The sequence below is a fragment of the Haemaphysalis longicornis genome, unplaced genomic scaffold, assembly GCF_048455015.1.
Source record: "Haemaphysalis longicornis isolate Haplotype H1 unplaced genomic scaffold, Haemaphysalis longicornis Haplotype H1 scaffold_13, whole genome shotgun sequence".
NCBI lineage: Eukaryota > Metazoa > Arthropoda > Arachnida > Ixodida > Ixodidae > Haemaphysalis > Haemaphysalis longicornis.
The window spans coordinates 89,332,669-89,353,704 of NW_027526233.1; the positions used below are offsets into that span (position 1 = coordinate 89,332,669).

A 21,036-nucleotide genomic window follows, 5' to 3' on the forward strand; every position below is an offset into this window, starting at 1 on the left:
AGTAGTTGGCCCTGCGAAATTAATTTAGCCAGCATTGCCCGCGCGCCGATCTGCTTACCTCGCTTGTCACGTCGCCGGGACCATTCAGTGGGCGTTGTCGTGAGCTTTAGTGACGGTTGTTTTGGGCTTGTTTCGGAGCAGCCTCGCGTCCATTGCGCACTTTCGTCGCATGACTTTATTATCGCATGGTTTTATTAGCCCCTGGGTAATTCGAAGCCAACAGAAGTATATGGTCGTACGGCAAAGATACGTTAGGGATTGGTTTCCGGGGCACGAAAGCAAAATAAAATATAAAGACCACATATAGACATCTGGATGGTGAATAAACGCTAGAGAAATGCACGGCTGGCCACGAATGGGAGCCCGTTTTCTAAATTGGTGAATAACAATTGGGTTGTGTTTTAACTGGTACAACAAAAGGCTAAAGGAGCAAATGGTCCTGACAAATAGCGGTTGAAAAGTTCCCTCACCTTTCACGAAATTCTCAAACTTATAAACTAACTAGTTTAGATAAGTATACATGGGAATCACGAAGCTAAGATGCCGAATTGTTTCGGTGTCCGCGTTAGTGTCACGCGGTGATATAGCCTCTAGCTAGCACATCGGCATGACTAGGGTCCTCTGTCTACCCCTTCCAATGATGCTATTCGCCGTTTTCATTCTGCCGAGGCACGTCGTGCTACAGCGGCAGCGTCCACCGCTCTAGCCCTGCCATGACCGACGCTTCTGCGTTCGAGACGCCGCCCCTGTGAATTCTAGGTAATGGCAGGCAGAATCTCTGGTTTGGCTCGCTGTAGAGCCACGTGTGAGAATTCAAGTGACGTCGCATGGGCAATTGTTGTTGGTGTCGTTTAAAGCTTCGCTTTTTATCACCTTCACAGCGTGGATCGGAGCCCATTTATTTATTTACCAATGTGAACAGCCAGTTACTTTTTTTTTCTCCGTTATTACTGTTTTGCTTTCCAAGGGCGCACTCCTCCGCTCTCGATCCAACTTTGGGCGCCTCATGATTGCCTGTACCTCACAACACATTATATGCAACATAAGGCCTGTATTTATGAACTCTTAAACGAAGACTGAGTCAATACTAACTGGTTTTTCGACTCAACCCACCGTCGTGTAAGCAAAAGCGTTCAGTTTAAAGGTTGTCGGCGCGAGTCGTTTCGACACGTACTCAGGGTTAACTAGATCATAGAGTTGAGTCGTGAGGGCGCGAATACTGTATTGTCCGCAACTTCCACGAACCCCAGACGTCTGCACCTGTTATTTACTCGCCTCGGCTGTTTCGGTGCACTTTATATGCGGCCGGGGAGGCGAAAGTAGAACCTGTCAGACCACTTTACCCTCCTTTGTCTAGGCAAAGTTTGAAGTCCTACTTGGATTTAGTTCATTTGGTTACATTACCAGTAGTTCCTGATAGCCGATAGAAACAATGTCGTTACTTACGGAAAAGCCGGTTGTTATATCTGGCATCGTAAAATGCCATTCCCACACAACAAAGGGCTTGTCCTGATGATCGTCTTCGGAAAATTTATAATATTGGTGGAATTCCTGGGTCACCGCTCCTCTTTGTATGCAAAGCTGACCGTCTAAGAAAACCTGTTAAATACAAAGATTTAGGTATACTTGTAAAAAATGTTTTTGGAGAAATATCGCCTGTCTCGTCTATATAATTCGTACGTGTTACGATCGTACCTGGCGATGCTGCTAAAGCACGCTGTGATGATGCCAGGTGAATGCTACTGGGCGACTCGACAACACCAGCTTCGTTATCCATCAGGCATGTAAGTTCGGACTCTGCCGTTTGGTCATCAGCTGCCGGCTACGGCAGCGGCTGCAAAACGGACATCGTTTTTCGTACGATCGGACCGATCGTGCTAAAACGTGCATGGACGGTACAGTCACGAGACACGAGCAAACGGACGGTTGCGTGAGCAGTGCGATGGAACTGGCGGACACACTGCGACGCTGATCTCTGGTTGGTTCGTGTGCTCCGACGAACGACCATGAAGTCGGTCTTCCAGTGTTGTGCCTAGTTGAACGACCCTACTGATAATTATGCTATCTGAACGACTATACACACTGAACTTTTTCCCACCGTTATCGCCTAAAAAACCTGAAATAAGTGTGTTGGAAATTTATAACACCCCCGCACGGGGCACCTTGAGCAATCTTGGTGACGGTACTGGCGAAACCGCGGACCCCGAGCCCCCAAACATAAGCTGGATCCAACCGTGGCGATGTGTTAATAGGTGGAGGGTTAGAAACCATGAACGGTGGCCGTCGGAGCCCAGGTCAAGCTCCGGCGGATGGGCTCCCTGTCTGTTCACCAGGCAGGGAGCTCCGGGACCTCTTTGGCTACCAGGGTAAGGTCAAAGAAGAAAGTACCCCCGTCTCCCTGCTTTTTCCTATGCCATATGGATAAATCAAACCCCCCCCCAGACGTGATCGGCCCCCGAAAAGGGGCCGCACCGAAGTTTCCTTTCCATCCCTTCCAAAAATCCACAGTCCGAAACCTGACAACTATCCTCGATTCTTGGTTATCGAGGCAGTTGACAAAACAAACCCTGTTTCATCCATGTCCGTATTCTTGATCACTAAGTTCCTGGAAGGCATCATAGGAAAATCGTTCGATGCTAAGAAACTCCGTACCGGTGAAGTCCTAGTCAATGTCAAGACGCAGCAACAAGCCACTAACCTCCTGTCGCAAACCTGCATGGCAGATCTGGCCATCACAGTCACTCCCCATCGTAGCCTCAACAGCTCTCAGGGTGTGATCTCGGAGACCGATTTGTTGAATGAGACTGAAGCTGATCTGTTGGAAGGCCTGAAAGATCAGGGTGTAACTGCAGTGAGGCGTATCACCATCAGACGAGACAATAAGGAAATCCCCACAAAGCATATAATCTTGACATTCAACAAATCAAAACTTCCTGAACACATCAATGCTGGCTTCATTAGGTGTGGTGTACGACCGTACATACCTAACCCGCGCCGCTGCTACAAGTGCCAGCGATTCGGGCACGCTACAACTTCTTGTCGCGGCAAAACGACCTGCGCGAAATGCGCCGCACATGACCACCCTACTGAAAACTGTAACTCCACTACCTTCACTTGTGCAAACTGTCAGGGGCCGCACGCAGCATGGTCCCGCAGCTGTGCAAAGTTTCACCAAGAAAAAAAGATCATCCACGTGAAAGTAACTGAGAACATCTCCTTCCCCGAGGCGCGAAAGAGGTTCGCCTCTTTCCCCTTGGGGAGGTACGCCGGCGCAGCTCGCCGGGGGGCGGAGCGGCGTCTTGTTTCGGCGGGGACCCAGTACCACGAGTCGGACTGGGACCCGCCTCCGCCCCCCCCCTGGGTTGCCTCTGGCGACCCAACCCGCCACCGCACCGCCTGCTAAGTCAGCAGCGGCTGTGGTGGCATCCACGTCCGTTGGGGATGCTGCTGCACCCTCTGTTTCCTCCTCTCCACCGGCCCGAAGCACATGCGAGGGCCCGGAGGAGATAGAGCTGGAGGAAACCGCAGCAGTTCCCACCTCCGGCGCACCGCCTGTGCCACCTGGGGCGCTCCTGACGCCCTCGGCGGTCGCGGCCAGAACGAAGGGCACCGCAAAGGGTGCCAGGTCCGGGGGGTCCGGTACGCCGGGTACCCCTTCCAAATCAGATGATGACTTGGATGTGGGACCCTTCCTGTCTGCTTCGCAGCGGAAGGAACGGGTCCCTCCATCTAAACCTCCAGAGGAGGTAAAGAAACCCCGTCCAAGAGTCCAAGCCCCGAAAGACCCTACATAAATAGTCACACTCCAGTAGCTCTAATACATAATAATGGGAAGAGAAAATATCGTTCAATGGAACTGCAGAGGCCTTCTAAGTAATCTTGACGACGTCTATGAGATCCTGCATGCTAATCAGCCAAGTGTAATGTGTGTTCAGGAAACACACCTGAATTCCAAGAACACAAATTTCTTGAATAGTTACCTGGTATACAGAAAGGACAGGGTTGGCTGCACACACTCTTCTGGCGGTGTGGCCATAATCGCCCGCAAATCCTTAGCATGCCACACTGTCACCTTGAACACAATCCTTGAGGCTGTAGCAATACGCTTGATAATATTTAATAGGTTGATAACGGTATGCTCCATATACATTCCTCCTGATGTTTCACTTTTAAGTTCTGACTTCGAGGCGCTGGTTGACCAGCTGCCCGAACCATACATCCTGACAGGCGACCTTAATGCTCACAATACTCTTTGGGGCTCTTCTCGCACAGATGCCCGAGGTCGCCTTATAGAGAAATTCCTTACATCTTCAGGAGCATGCCTTTTCAACAATAAACAGCCTACATACCATAGCATAGGACACAACACATACTCATGTCTTGACTTGGCGATTGGCTCCGCAGTTCTCTTTCCTCTCCTCGAGTGGGGTGTGGGCACTGACCCATACGGTAGTGACCACTTCCCCACCTCGCTCACATACATAGGTAAAGGCCCATGCAGTCCATCTTCCCATAATAGGTTCAATGAAGCACGAGCTAACTGGAATACATTTACAGAGACATCCAAACTACACCACACATCCATAGGACACCTACACGTCGAAGAAGCTACCCAACTCCTCACGGCGCACATCCTCGACGCCGCCGAAAAGTCCATTCCCCACGCCTCTGGTGCCCCGCGCAACCAGCGGAGGCCGTGGTGGAATGAGGACTGTAGGCGAGCGTGAGAGGCCCAGAACAAGGCGTGGGGTATCCTTCGTCGGTACCCCACGTCGGGAAACCTCCTCTTGTTCAAACGGGCCAAGGCGTTAGGAAAACGTGTGCGCCGTGAGGCAAAACGAGAGAGTTGGCGTACATTCATAACATCAATAAACTCCTACACAGACACACGGAAAGTATGGACACGTATACGCAAGCTAAAAGGACAACAGACACACAGCCTGCCCCTGGTTAGCGCAACAGGGCACACTCTGGAAGACCAGGCTGACACACTCGCACAACACTTCCAGCACGTGTCCAGTTCAGCACACTACACGAACACTTTCCTGAAACATAAAGCCTGTTGTGAAAAGAAGTCCCTACGCGACAACAACAAATCACAGACTTCTTACAACTCCCTGTTTTCACTACATGAGCTGAGGGCTGCTCTGAGCACGTGTAAACCCTCAGCTCCAGGCCCAGACAACATCACATACACAATGTTACAACACTTACACGCAGACACACTCGAAGCACTTCTTCATCTATATAATAAAATATGGCTTTCGGGGCACATTCCAAAGTCTTGGAGGGAGGCCGTAGTAGTGGCTTTTTTGAAAGAGGGAAAGGACCCGTCGTCCCCCTCAAGTTACCGCCCTATAGCCCTGACGAGCTGCCTGTGCAAGCTTTTCGAGAAGATGATCAATCGCAGGCTCGTGTACTTCCTTGAGTACAACGGTCTTCTCGAGAGCTGCCAGGCAGGCTTCAGGGCGGGGCGCTCCACCAATGATCAGCTTGTTGCGTTGGAATCCTACATAAAAGATGCCTTCATTCACAAACAGTTCTGTATAACAGTCTTCTTTGATATGGAAAAGGCCTACGACACGGCATGGCGATACGGCATCTTGAGTGACTTGAAGTCATTCGGTGTGTCGGGCAACATGCTCAGCACACTTTCTAGCTACATGTCTGAACGAACTTTCCGTGTAAGAATTGGTAGTGCACTTTCTAATGTACATGTTCAGGAAAATGGCGTGCCTCAGGGAGGTGTTTTGAGCTGCACACTCTTCATAGTTAAGATGAACTCACTCCGTAAGGTATTGCCACCAACCATTTCTTGTTCAGTTTATGTAGATGATGTACAAATATCTTTTAAATCATGTAATATGTCAATCTGTGAACGTCAAGTCCAGCTCGGCGTGAACAAACTTGCTGGCTGGGCGGACACAAACGGCTTTAAGCTGAACCCCGTAAAAAGTACTTGTGTTGTGTTCACCCGTGTTCGTGGGATCCATGTGGACCCTGACATTACTCTAAACGGCGTGTCGATTCCTGTAGAAAAGGAGCACAAGTTTTTAGGCCTAATATTCGACAACAAATTAACATTTCTTCCTCATCTGAAAATGCTTAAACAAAAATGCCTAAAAACTATGAATATCCTTAAAGTCGTCTCTCACCAATCGTACGGTGCAGACAAGCAGCTACTCCTGCGTCTGTATACTGCACTGGTAGGATCTCGCTTGGACTACGGCAGCGTCGTATATGGGTCTGCAACGAAAACGGCACTTAAAATGCTTGACCCAGTTCTGCATTTGGGGCTTCGCCTTGCTTGTGGCGCCTTTCGCACCAGCCCTGTCGAAAGCCTCTATGCAGAGTGCCACAAATGGTCCCTGTATCACCAGAGGATATACACTGACCTTTTGTATGCCTCTAAAATCATGTCTCTGACAAATCATCCTCTTAACTCGACCATTCATGATGCATCCTCACAGCAGCTCTTTTTAAACCGTCCATCTATTCCCATGCCGTTCCCTCTCAGAGTGAGAGCAGAAGCTTCTGAGCTAGCAGTGTCATTCTCATATATCCACAAGACACCGATCATTGATTTTATTGCACCATGGCAGGCCAGGGATGTTTCCTGTGACCTGTCTTTTGTGCAGTTCGACAAAAACCGGGCACCAAGGGCAGCTATTATGCAGCATTTCCTCTTCCTGCAGGATAAGTACCAGTGTGCAGAGTTTCACTCCGACGCATCAAAGACAGCTGATGCTGTGTCTTGTGCTGCCCATGGAGTGAACTTTAACATGGCAAAAAGAATGAACTCACACAACAGCATTTTTACAGCTGAAGCACACGGCATTTTACTTATTTTAGACCACATTGTCCAACATCAAATTCCAAAGTCCATAGTTTTTACAGATTCTCTTAGTGTTGTACGTGCACTTTTGTCCAGAAAACGCTCAAAAAATTATGTAATCAATCTTGTTTTTAAGGCCCTTATGGCGGCATACGCATCAAGTCTTGAAATAACAATATGTTGGGTTCCTGGCCATTGTGGAATAGCCGGGAATGAAAGGGCAGATGAAATGGCCACTGCTGCTACACTCTTGAATTTAGTGGGCATAGCAACACTGCCGTACACAGATATGAAGCCACACATCAGACACCAACTTCACAACACATGGCAAACACACTGGAGTGAACAGACAGATAACAAGTTACACGTAATAAAACCACACTTGGGACCATACGCTACTGACTCACACAACAGACACATTGAAGTTACCTTAGCTAGGTTGCGGATAGGCCACACACATGTAACACACTCACACGTGCTCACTAGCTCTCCAAGACCTGTGTGTAGCAGGTGTGGGGAGGGCCTATCCGTAGTCCACATCCTAATAACATGCAAGGCACTCGACACAACAAGACACAGACACTTCAAGGAACTATACAGACAACACTTTCCGCTACACCCTTCCTTGTTTTTGGGTGACAATGCCATGGTCTCTGTGCAACGCGTTTTTAAATATTTGTCTCACGTTAAGTTTTTAAACCTCATTTCCTATCATGCGTAATCAAAACTGGCTCTATACACCAGCCATCACCATTGCCGTTGATTGATTTTACTGCTGTTATTTTGGCTTCAGTAGCCACTATTTTCTTTTACATACTTTTGTTTGGCGCTCTTTGCCCCAGGTGGCCTTGCGGCAAAAAACTCCAACCATCATCATCATCATCAAATTTATAACACCATTTCATTAAGTTCCAACACCTTAATGTGTAGGTGTACATTGTTTGTGTCGCTAAAACGATTTTGACCACATGCAACACCCTTGGGTTTGTGTAAAGGGTTGAGCAGGTACGAAATGAATGTTCGCCAGCGAAATCAAGGGCGCAGCTGGCGGTGGAGATCGTTTCCTTCATTTTCGCAAAGTATGGCGAAATGTTTCTGGGTTTTTCAAAGTTTTATTAGCATGTCCATGTTGTTGCTAGTCAAGGCACCACCGATCAGGGCACCACCCTGATGGGTGGTGCCAACGTTTTGCGGATTTGGTAATGTCGTTACCGTGGGTCTGGCGCACAGACAACATATTGTGGGGTCACACAAGCTAGGTCGATCAACAGCTTTGTTGCTTCTCCGGGTTTGCACCACTCGTGCAAGCTGCGCCATTTTTTGCGTTTTAGTGGCCCAAGAAAAACAATCACCTGTAAAATGGTGTAGAACCGGGGTGTACCGGGCAGGCCCGAAAGCACGGTCCACTCGTAAAATAACCCGTGATTGGTGGTGCACGCGTTAAACGCGGTGGTGTTTTTTCTTGGTATTCTTTTGCTAACCCCACGGGGCTATGCTGAAGCTTGAACAGCTCCGATACTGAGATAAATTCTGCCACGTCGTATTGTTTAAAACACGGGGAGGAACGAAGCATTCACATGCTCGAAAAAGCCTCACGCCCACCCCTGTAAATCGGTAGAAACCACCGCCATGTATGGGGTTCTTTAAAATTTTCCCATAATATCTCACAGCCTTATTTGTAGCTTTAGATTGATTTGATTGATTGTGGGGTTTAACGCGCCGACGCAACGCAGGCGATGAGGCGCGCCGTAGTGGAGGGCTCCGGATTATTTTTGACCACCTGGGGATCTTTATCGTGCGCCGAAATCTCGTACACACGGGCATTTTTGCTTTTCGCCTCCATCAGAAAAGCGGCCGCCGTGGCCGGGAATCGAACCCGCGACCTTGTGATCAGCAGCGCAACGCCTTAGCCACTGAGCCACCGCAGCGGGTATTTGTAGCTTTAGGCCCACGCGTCAAAACGTGTGTTGTAAGTGAGTAAGTGAGGGCTAAATAATAAAATATGATGATTTATTGAACACAATCACAACAGCAGTTGTTGCGCTCGGTCTCAATAATGGAAGAAAAAAGATTTCGCTAATCCGTCGGCTGACTATATTCAGAAGACAAGATGGATAATTACGAAATTAGCGCTGAAATACTGGATTTTAGTGATAAACTCGTGTAGTGTCCATGAACAGCTAATCCCCAGGTGGTCAAAATTAATCCGGAGCCCTCCACTACGGCGCGCCTCATCGCCTGCGTTGCGTCCGCGCGGTAAACCCCACAATCAATCAATCAATGTGGAAATGTAGGTTGGCAACCGGGATCGGGGAAGCGGCACCCAACATGTCTGTATAGTTTGGAATAAACGGCGGTGTTCTTCTCAGCTGATTCAAGGTGTATTGCGCACCTCCCAACACGTTACAATGGCGACGAGGATACGTCTGAACAACGCAACAACTGCCAAGTGAAGATTTTTACCGGAACGATGCCGCCTCCACTCGTACAACGACCGAATTTTGCGGTATGGCGCAAAGCTCGCTTCCCGCGTTTCCCTTCTTCGACGTGCGTGCCACTGACGCCAATAACATCGGCACCGAATGGTTGCTATGGATGAAATGCTTCGAAAACTTTATTGTGGCCTGCGGCATCACAAACGACGCCCGGAAGACGGCCATGCTACTACACTACGTTGGGGAGGAAGTCTACGATATCTACTGTGCGTTACCCGACCCCCTTGCCGCCGCACCTACATCTACCGTTTCAAGCACGGGTACCCCCGGTGCCGCAACTTCCCTCTACTCTAAAGCCCGCCAGAAGCTCGACAGCTACTTTACGCCACGGGTGAACACTACATTCGAGATCTGCCGCTTCCGCCAAGCTAAGCAACTGGAAAGCGAATAGCTCGACATATTCTACGCCAGACTGCGCCAGCTCGCGAAGCACTGTGCCTTTGCTGATGCTGACCCCGAGATCAAAAATCAAATTCTACTTTTTACGACGTCAACAAGCCTCCGCCGATACGCCATGCAGCACGACCTGGACCTGGCCGGCATCCTCAGGCAAGGCAGATTGTTCGAGGAAGTTCGAGGAGGAGCAAGGACAACGTAGCGCCCGTACTTGCCTTAAACACCAAGCAAAACTCACGACCTCATCATCAACCGAAGCACCGAGGAAAAGCCTCTCGTGAGCCCCCACGCCATCAACAAGCAGATGCAACGCGCTACAACTGTGGACTGTGGACAATCGTGGCCTCACAGCGAAGGACGCTTCAGCTGCCCCGCCCGCAGCAAGCAGTGCAACGCGTGCCACAAAATCGGACATTTTGCTCACGTGTGTCGTTCTGAACCCAAAACCATACACGCAGTCATGAGGGACAGTGGCACTGACAGTGATGAACACGTGTTTATGACTTCAGCCATCTCTCAAGCAGCGACCATATCTCCACAGGTGGACATCAACGTCGACGGTGAACCCATTTGTTTTACGATTGACACTGGTGCTACCGTGTCCGTGGTCAGTTCGAACGACGTGAAAGGTCATTTGAGTAAGGAAACGTTGTCCAAAACGTGAACGAGAGTGTTCGCTTATGGTGCAAGTTCTCCGTTACCATTACTCGGAAAGCTGGACGTTGTCATGACATACGCAGAAGCCACAACGCGCTCTACGTCATGTCTGGAGATTGTGCACCGCTGCTCAGCTTTTCTGCAGCATCTCGTCTGGCACTAGCCCAGAACACATACAGTTTAGAAGAGGTAGAAACCAAGCTGGACCCAAGAGTGGCATAGCCACAGCTCTTCCAAGGTGTTGGCTGTTTCAAGGACTTTCAGGTACACCTTCATGTTGACCCCTCTGTTGAACCAGTAGCACAACCACACAGACGCATCCCCTTCACCATGCGGCAGCCACCGGAAGAAGAACTTGAGCGCCTGCAGTCCCTCGACATCATTGAAAGGGCTGAAGAACCAACCCCCTGGGTATCTCTAATTGTAGCAGTCCCAAAGCCACACGACCCCCAGCAGATTCGAGTGTGTGTTGACATGCGATGTGCCAAATGAGGCCATCCAGCGTGAGAGACATGTCACACGAGCAGTGAATGACATCCTTGTTGCTTTGAACGGCTCCACTGTATTCTCCAAACTCGATCTGAAAGATGGATACCACCAGCTAGAACTTGACGCACCATCCCGTGTGATCACCACTTTCTCTACGCATGTGGGACTCTTCTGATACAAGCGACTCAAGCAGCCGAGGTCTTCCAGGAAACCATACGTCAGGTATTAGCCAACATCGCTAATGGGCTCAACGTGAGTGATGACATCCTGGTGTACGGAAAGACTGAGAAGGAGCATGACGAAGCATTAAAGGCTACACTGGAATGCTTACTGGCGAGTGGTCTCACATTGAATGACAAGAAGGGCAGGTTCTACCAAAAGGAGCTTACCTTTTTCGGGCATGTGTTCTCAAGCAAGGGCATACAGCCAGACCCCACAAAGGTATCTGCAATACTGGATGCATCACCACCCTCCAGCGCCGGCGAAGTGAAGTCCCTCCTTGGTCTTGTCACCTACTGCGGTCGGTTCATACCGAACATGACCCACCTCACACAACCACTCAGGAAACTCACAGCCAAAGGTGAAGACTGGTGTTGGACAGACGAACAGCAAAACGCACTGGACGAACTGAAGGGAAAGCTGTCTGAAGCCACGGCGCTTGCCTACTTTGACCCAAGAAAAGACATCATGGTCATTGTTGATGCTACTCCCCATGGCCTTGGCGCCATCCTCACGCAGACATCCGGAGGTGAAACCAGAGTAGTAGCATATGGAAGTCGGGCCCTTTCTCCAGTTGGGGCACGTTACTCGCAAATCGAGAGACAAATGTTAGCTGTGGTGTGGGGAATTGAGCAATTCCACATCTACCTGTACGGATCAGCATTCTGCATACTGACAGACCACAAGCCATTGGTCAGCATTCTGAGAAACCCCCGGTCTCTGCCGTCAGCACGTCTAGAGCGTTTGGCACTCCGAATTCAGCAGTACACATTTAGGGTGCAACACACCAGTGGTCCAAGCAACCCTTCTGACTACCTGTCTCGTCACCCAGTAAAATTCACAGAACCGTTCCGACGCATGGAGTCAGTAGCTGAAGAGTATGTAAATTTTGTCGTGTCCCACAGCATGCCTCATGCTATGACCATGGAAGAAGTGACCAAAGCAACGATGGCTGACCCTGGGCTCAGCTCACTCAAGCAGGCCCTCAATCGGCCTCAGCATGATAAATGCTGGAAGAGCACAACATTACGGCCCTTCTCTCCTGTAGCGACAGAACTGTCAATTTCTCAAGAAGGCCTGGTGTTGCGAGGCACGCGGATTGTACTCCCAGCACATCTCCACGCAAGGGCAGTGCCCCTTGCACATCGAGGTCACCAAGGCATTGTCAATACAAAACAACTTTTACGTGAGAAGGTGTGGTTCCCAGGGATAGACTCTCTTGTTGACCGGACAGTGAAGAGCTGCCTGGCATGTCAAGCCAACACACCTGCACACCAGCGTGATCCTTTGCTCATCCAGGAACTGCCTCAAGGTTCATGGACTGAGCTATCAGAGGACTTTGTTGGCGCTTTTCCTGATGGCAAGTATGCCATGGTGGTTGTAGATGACTTTTCAAAGTACCCAGTTGTCAGCATCACACACACTCTTGCAGCACCTACAGTCATCAAGCATCTGCGCACCATCTTTTCTCAGTTTGGCTGCCCAAAAATCGTAAAGTCTGACAATGGCTCACCCTTTCAGTGATAGTTTTGCAACGTTCACGAATGAGCTTGGGTTCAAGCATTATCGCATCACTCCACGGTGGCCAAAGGCTAATGGAGAAGCCGAACGATTTATGCGCACCCTCAAGAAGTCTATACTCTCAAGTCGAGTCAGCCATTTGGATTGGACCAGTGAGCTTCAGTCATTTTTGCTTGCCTATCGGTCAACACCCCATGGTTCCACAGGAAAATCCCCATTTGAACTCCTGTTCGGGAGACCCATGAGGAATCTTCTTCCAACACTTGCGCTTGGTGCTCACAACTCAGCTTACTCCGAAGCTAGACGGAATGACACCCAAAGGAAGGTGTACAACCAACAGTATGCCGACACTACGAGACACACCAACCCCAACCAGCTGCGTGTTGGACAACAAGTTCTCTGCAGGCAAGACAGGTCAAATAAGTTTTCCCCTTACTATGAACCACATCCATACACAGTTACCAAGGTAAATGGCTCCAGAATCACAGCGTCCAGGAGTGGAGTGTCGATTTGCCGCAACTCGAGCTTCTCCAAAGATGCAAGCACTGTTCAGGTGAAGCAACACGAAGACCAGGTCGACATGCCATGTCTGGACGATGAAACTGTGCCAGGTAACAGCGACCTTGTTGGCCACTGTGTAGCTGCTCCTCGCCAAGCCCTGTCGCCAACTCCCAAGACTGTCCCACGACGGTACCCTCAACGAAACAGGCAACGACCTGTGCATCTGAAAGATTTCGTGTAACCTTTTCTTTTCTTCCCTGAGGGGATAATGTAGTGTCCATGAACAGCCAATGTGGAAATGTAGGTTGGAAACCTGGATCGGGGAAGCCGCATCCAACATGGCTGTATAGTTTAGAATAAACGGCGGTGTTCTTCTCAGCTGATTCAGGGTGTATTGCGCACCTCCCAACACCATGGGCGTCGGCGGGGGGTGTAAAAACGGCAAATGTCCCGTCACACCCCCGAGCCAGCACAGCACAATAACCCCGCCCCTTCGTCCTCTTCCTCCGTAAGGCATGGTTTCGCCCCCCTCCAACCCATCCCCCAAAGAGCAATCCTGCCGACGCCATGACTCTATTAGAGCACTTGCCTCTGCTGGCTATTAAAGCAATATTAGCACGTACACTCGCTATATACTCCCTCTCCATCCGCATCTTGTTGCTTTTCTTGCTCAGTTGATTTCTGGTTCAATTTTATTAGTGCGTGTTTAATGTTTCCGCATGGTGTAGGGCACAATCAGCCGACCCACATTCTCAGGCGTAAGTGTGCTGCCCACACCCTAAATTAAGGGTGTCAAGCACACCATTTCGTTATCCTTACACCATATTTTTTGTTAAAACACCTTTTAAATGCGTCGGCCTTTTTACAAGGATCTTACAACCATCATCGCAAAAAGAGTGTCAAACGTTGGTTTCGTAACGAAACATCTTTCGCTAAAAGTAGGCTTCAAAATTACTCGCGCGGCACAAGCAGGGTCAGAATCAATATCCCTTTCAATGCGGCAACCCAGTGGCCACTAACACCTCCCGAAATTCAACTCGATATAATCCTAAATGTTAAAATCCAAATTCTGACGTAGCCGTTCCTAGATACACACCTTACCTGCAGTGCACTTGATGTTCAATGGACACACACAATGAACATCATCTGATCTTTCGCTAAAAGTCGGCTTCACAATTACTCGCGCGCGACAAGCAGAGTCAGAATCAATATCCCTTTCCATGCGGCAACCCAGTGGCCACTAACACCTTCCGAAATTCAACTCAATATAATCCGGAATGTTTAAATCCAAATTCTGACGTAGCCGTTCCTAGATACACACCTTACCTGCAGTGCACTTGATGTTCAATGGACACACACATTAAACATCATCTGATCTTTCGCTAAAAATCGGCTTCACAATTACTCGCGCGCGACAAGCAGGGTCAGAATCAATATCCCTTTCCATGTGGCAACCAAGTGCCCACTAACACCTCCCAAAATTCAACTCAATATAATCCGAAATGTTTAAATCCAAATTCTGACGTAGCCGTTCCTAGATACACACCTTACCTGCAGTGCACTTGATGTTCAAGGGACACACACATTGAACATCATCTGATACACACGTTGGGGGGCACTTCGCATCCCGGTGTAGTAGTTATGGCTCTGTATTGATACCACGTTGAAGCATCTTTGAAAAGCAAAGCGAATATTACATACCGGCAGCATAAAGAACCGAGCGGCATCACGTACAGGCGTGAGCAGGAGACAGGAGTTTGCAATTGCCGAAAGCAGGTACGTTAAGATAACTTTAAAAGTTCCTGGCCGAATTTATAACGAAGCAGCGGTCAAGCGAGTGGTCTACGACATCTTAAATTATGAAAGTTAAGGCAGGTAAAATCGTATATACTTGATGCGTTAGCTGCTCCAGTTTCAATGCGATCAAGAGCAGGAGAAGCACGTTGTAGAACAAGACGTTTTTTTGCACAGTTGCGCGCGTAAAGCAAAACGTCATCGTCAAAGAAAGTGGTGTCAGGTTTTTACATCTAGGCAGTACAGTCAGCGTACTAATCATTGTTTTTAAATTTTTCTATAAGCATTATAAGAGGGTGAAAATTGTGTCAATACCGTTATGCTTAAGGCCGCCGCCCGTCTCAGTATATGTTATGCCGTAGGGAGCAAAGCAAGTTCGTGATTTACAGAGGTGAGTTAATTTGTCATCATCCTCATTTTCAAGAAAGGCTTGAACCTCCATTATCCACCAAATGGAGGATGTTGTCTAAATGTTGTAATCTCATCGCTCATTTCTCTCTCTTTTGAATGTGAACTCTGGCAAACGAAACAGCCCCGTATCTGTTATTCGAACTTTATTTGTGCGAGGACAAAGAAGTGATCTCAGATATTGAATTAATAGGATGATGAGACACCATGCTGGCGAACGGACGTGTTCTGCCTTTGATGTAATGTAAATACAGTTCTTTTCCCTTTACCAAAGCCGTTGTAGTCGCGAAAAACTGTTGCTGAAACCCGTTAGATCCGCGAACGACGGTATGTACGCAACAGTTGCGACCAATGCCTAAAAGAACTGAGACCGCTTTCATCATGACCGAATCAGGAACGGAGCCTACTGAAGATCAGCTATATCACAAACGATGTTTTCAAGGATCTACTATAACGACGCTGATGTCACCAGTGAATCACGCCATGTTCAATGGGGACACACAGTTGAAGAAGTTTCCCCCATTACTTATCGCATTGACTACGCGTCCATTCAATTACGGAACAACGCCCACATTATCGAACCATTCTGACTGGTCCCCACGCTGAGAAAGAGTTTATGGACGCTTTTGAGCAACCTGTCAAAATAATCGTAAGTGAAGCGATGCAGTTCCCACGAAGCGAACTTTATGATGCTTGTCTTAGATATGGTGAAGTGGCGTCGCAGCCTCTCGACCGCACCAACACATGCAACTCCAAGAGTCCCGGTTACGCATCACGCACCAAGATACCTCTTCATGACTCAAGCAGCTCTCTGACTGCTTGCTCCCTCGTCGCGGACTCTAGCGGCAACATCAAGATACTTCAAACAACCCCAATATTATCCGTTCTACTTGAACCAAAACTGCAGGGTATGTCTCCGAAAAATGGTGCATATCTTGACGATGTGCTTGACCTATATGGTGAACTCCTTGGAGGCGTGGGTGCCGTCGCGGACGAGGCCAGACAACCTCATCCCTCCAAGCAGCATGTGCAGGTGAAGCACCAAGCGGCAGTTGCACCAGACGGTGCCCACCCCCAGGCGCCGCGCCATCGTGTGAATGCGGGAGACATCTCTGGACCACATGCTCGCACACAGGCCATAGAGAACACTGCTGACCTTCTCAATCACTTTGATGTGCATGTCAAACTGTGCCACGCACGTTACTACCAGGAAGATGTCCTCTTGGATTCGACGTGATGAGTGAGGCATGTCTGTGATCACCATTGGCAGCAAGAACTAGCCGTTCTTGTTCTCCTTGGGTAGGTCAGGCTCTTCTCGGATTCCTCCGCAGAGCATCTTGCCCCCGTCCTCCGTGGCTAACGTGATGCACAACCTAAAATGCTTCAAGTGCTGCTTCAAGCGCACCCATGCACACACTCGCTCAGGGGCGGGCCTACCTTGAGCTTCCTTTCCTCCTGAGCGAAAGCCTCTGTAAACGTTTGGTATAATTTCTTGTGAATGTAGATACCAGTCGTGCAGATGCAGACCTCGCCTTGATTTAGGAAGCAGGCCTCAATGACTGAGCCGATGCACTTCTTCTGAGCAGTGTCTTCGAATACGATGGCTGCATTCTTGCGTCCCATCTTTAGGGAGATCTTCTTTCGTGGGGCACGGACATTTGGACGATGATACTGCCAGTTTTGGTGCTGCCAGTGCACAAGATTTTCTTCGTTCTTGGGACGCACCAGTGCGTAACCAAAAATCTGGCCGAAGCCGATTACGACGTTAACCAGTCCACGGTGCGCCGGGCATCCACGAACAGTTGGCCAGCATCTAGGCAGTGATATAGGTGAGCTCGCTTGGCTTGGTCACAACGGTGTTGCCGGTGCCAGCTTTGAAGGTGAGCAGGTGCAGCTGCATATTCCAAGGTGCGAGCGCGGCTACCACTCCCACCTCCCAGCGGAACGTGTAGCAGCTCGTTCGACGCCTGTTGCGGTTTCGCCATGTATCAGTCCCACTGGGCAGTGGTGGGAAAGTGGGGCAAAGTCACTTGCATCCAGCAAGTGACGTTGAATTACATCACGTGTACTTATCACTATAACTTTGAACGGAAATAAGCAGTGTGTATTGAACCGCGGAACTAAAATAAGGTCGTCATGTAAATTATGCATCGCAATAGTTTGGCTTCCTACCACGGAACGTTTTCTGCAGACGCATTTTTTACCGCAGACGTAGGACTTCCTGCGCTCGACCAATATTATCTACGAATGCCCCCATAGCGTCTTATCTAGTGGGAGTATGCATGCAAACTATTGGCACCGGAGCACAGACATTTTGGTCAGCGACCAAAGAGTCAAGAAAAAAGATACTGCTGAAATGCAACACCCGAGCTAATGCTTTCGCATATAATATTGTCACAGGCTCGGTGTTTGGCTCCTTACCATAAACGGAACCAGTGGCCAACCCCCGCTCTGCGGGTATGCGTCCTCTGGGATAAGTGAGCCCATAGGCTGGGGAAGAAGAAGACGCTCGCTGATGTCGGTGTGCGTGCCGTTTCGTGTTTCTTACTTCCAATTTTCATTAAATGGTGTTCGTTGTTACCTTTTTTTCTTTCTTTCTCTAATATCCTTACTTTTATTTCTCTACTCATCTACTGCTAATCCATCCTAATAATTAAAAATTTTTCTTTCCCTTCAAAAATTACCTAATTCCTTTCGGTAAGGCGCCCATTTCCTGGCCAATCCCCCTGAGTGGGTACGCGCCATTGAACTGGAACCACCACCACCACCACCTGGGACATCGGGCTGCCTTGTCTGTCGTTACGATCCCGTCTATTTTTGTACCTGCAATCTCTAAATACATCCCCTTCGTTGCCACGTCACATCTTGTGGTCGAGTTGCTACTTCCCATCTCCGTACCACTCGCCGGGCCACTTTGAGAAACTACGGAGCTTCGAAGCGGGCGTCACGTTCACAGCTGCATGATGCCGCGCCCCGGTGAGCCTGGACGTACTCCGCCGATAGTCATCGTGTCTCACCCCCGTGATCCCGTTGATTTTACTTGCACTGATAACGTCGACGCGGATGAATGGCTCCGCATGTACGAATGCGTCAGTGTTCACAACCGCTGGGATGAGACAATCATGCTGGCGAATGTTGCCTACCATCTTAAGAAGACGGCTGGGTCTTGGTTCCTAAACAATGAAGCGAGGCTCACAAGCTGGGACGCCTTCAAAAGGAGTTCCTGGATTCGTTCAGTGACTCCGCTGTCCGTCAGCTAGGTGCAAAGAACGATCTTTCTTCACGCACTCAGTCCTGTACTGAGTCCTATGTCGCCTACATCCAGGAAGTGTTGGCCCTTTGCGCCAAAGTAGACCCGAAGATGCCAGAGTCCGATACGATTGGGCATGTTCTTAAGGGCATAGCAGATGCCTTCAATCTGCTTATGTGTAAAGAGTGTGCCACAATTGACTCTGTGCTGAAGGAATGTCGCCGATTTGATGAGGCGAAATGCCGCCGCATAGCGCAGCAGTTCATCCGGCTGCCTCACACCGCAGCAACCTCATCGTGCGCGGATCTCACAGCGCCTCCCACTTTACCGACGGCTCCAGGCCCGATGCCACATTCTGACACGTTGACAAAGATCGTGCGCCACGAAATCGAGGCCATGGCCCCGGCTCTTGTACACCCCCATGGGCACGACCATAACCTGCCGACTATACAACTTATACAGGCCGTGGTGCGTGAGGAAGTCGCCAACCTTGGCATCCACTCTGTGTGCGCTATGGCTTGTCCGGACGTTCGCCAGAACCTCCCACGTTCATTTCCCCGGAATACCTTCTCACGGCGTTATGACGCCCCACCTCGTTACCGCCGCCGGAACCCTGCAGAACGGAGAACCCCTGAAGACCGGCCTATCTGCTTCGAGTGCTCTCGGGTTGGTCACGTCGCCCGTTATTGCCGACAACGCTGGACGTCCCCTGCACGCTTCCGGTTTTCGCCCACCACCTACTCTTCTGACGATCGGCATATTCAATTCCTCCCTGTTACTCAACCCCAGTATGTTCCCGACAGCTCTCACAGCAACCGCTCTGGCCGCTCCCCGTAACCACAACGTCACCAATCTCGTTCGCCGCAGCCTCGCCGCCCTTCGCCGCCGACTTCTTACGGACTCACCTCTCCGGGAAACTAGCCAATGCAGCTCCCGGAGGTGATGCTGCATATCCGACCCGGCCTGTTTACAAAGACGACGCGCACGCAATTTGCTTGACGTTGATGTTGATGGTGTTCGTATGAGCGCTCTAATAGATACCGGTTCCAGTATCTCCGTAATGAGTTCCAACCTTCGCCGCCGCCTTCGTAAGGTCCTGACTCCCGCCCCATCTCCTGTCGTCAGAGTGGCCGACGGCCGTACACCCACCGTCGAAGGACTGTGCACCGCTCGGGTTGGTGTTGGTGACCATCACATTCCTGTCGTGTTCACTGTGTTCGATGCATGCCCCCATGACATAATTCTCGGGCGTGACTTTCTAACCGACAACGCCGCGCTTATTGACTGTGCCACGGGTATTCTTCGTCTTGACCTGCCGACGGGTCCTGTTGCCAACACCAAACTTCCCAACCGCCTCTGCTCCACAGAACATGTCCGCTTGCTTCCCAACACAATGTCCAACGTCCGTTTGTCCCCATGCCCACCAGTTCCGGACGGCGACTACGTCGTTTCCCCCATTACCGACGTCCTTTTCCGACACCCCGTAGTTCTTCCTTACACTGTAGTCACCCTTGCCAACAAGGAAATCAGCCTGCCTTTCCTCAATTTTGGTTCTTTGCCCCAAGTTCTCCCCGAGTGGATGGCCCTGGCCACGCTTTTTCCCCTGGACGAATGCCAAACTTCTGCCGTGTCCACTGACGCCTGCATGGGTGCACCGAATAATTCCAAGGATTGTAGGCCCACCCCCTGGTGACATCGCAAAAATGATAGCGTCGGACCTTCCTTCGTCGCAAGCTTGCGAGTTACATCGCCTGCTTTCGTCGTACAGAGATATTTTTGATTTGGACGATCGCCCTTTGGGACAGACATCGACGATATCGCACCGCATCAACACCGCGGATGCGAGCCCCATCCATCGGCGACCACACCGGGTATCTCACGGCGAACGCAAAGTAATTCAAGATGAAGTCGGGAATTAATGCTAAAAAAGAATGTAATTGAGCCTTCTTCCAGTCCATGGGCGTCACCAGTCGTTTTGGTAAAAAAGAAGGATGGGTCGTGGCGCTTCTGCATTGATTACCGGCACTTGAACAAAGTCACCAGAAAGGACGTTTATCCGCTTCCTCGGATTGATGTCGCCCTCGATTGCCTGCATGGTGCATCCTACTTTTCTTTTATTGACCTTCGGTCTGGGTATTGCAAATTGCTGTTGATGCCCATGTCGCGACCGGCGCAGAGACAACCAGCCGCGACAGCGTTTGGGCTCGAACTGATTTTTATTCCTCCAGCACGAGCGCACGTGAGCGTGCGCCTCGTGGTTCCGCCTTCGTCGTCGTCGTCGCCTCGGCGCGGTGGACACGCGCCGCTACAGGGCTCCCCCCCGTAGAGCCGGAGGCCGTTGTTGAAGACCACGTGACAGTTTTCGACGGTTGATGGTGCAAAGTTCTGGGCATGGTTGTAGAGACGGCGAAGGTCTGATTCGGTCGAAGAGAGGCGAGGTATGCAGCCTTTACGCGGTCAGCGGCGACGAC

At 50.0% G+C, this 21,036-nt stretch overlaps 1 long non-coding RNA gene and 2 pseudogenes across 1 annotated transcript in view; 1 reads left to right on the plus strand and 2 right to left on the minus strand.

The window, feature by feature from the left end:
• Window positions 1–21,036, minus strand: part of LOC144164140 (uncharacterized) — a 56,526-nt gene that overhangs the window by 25,140 nt on the left and 10,350 nt on the right. The gene's annotated exons all lie outside the window — the stretch shown is intronic.
• Window positions 9,344–9,928, plus strand: LOC144164180 (uncharacterized; annotated as a pseudogene).
• LOC144164181 (2-aminomuconic semialdehyde dehydrogenase pseudogene) lies at window positions 16,268–17,300 on the minus strand (annotated as a pseudogene).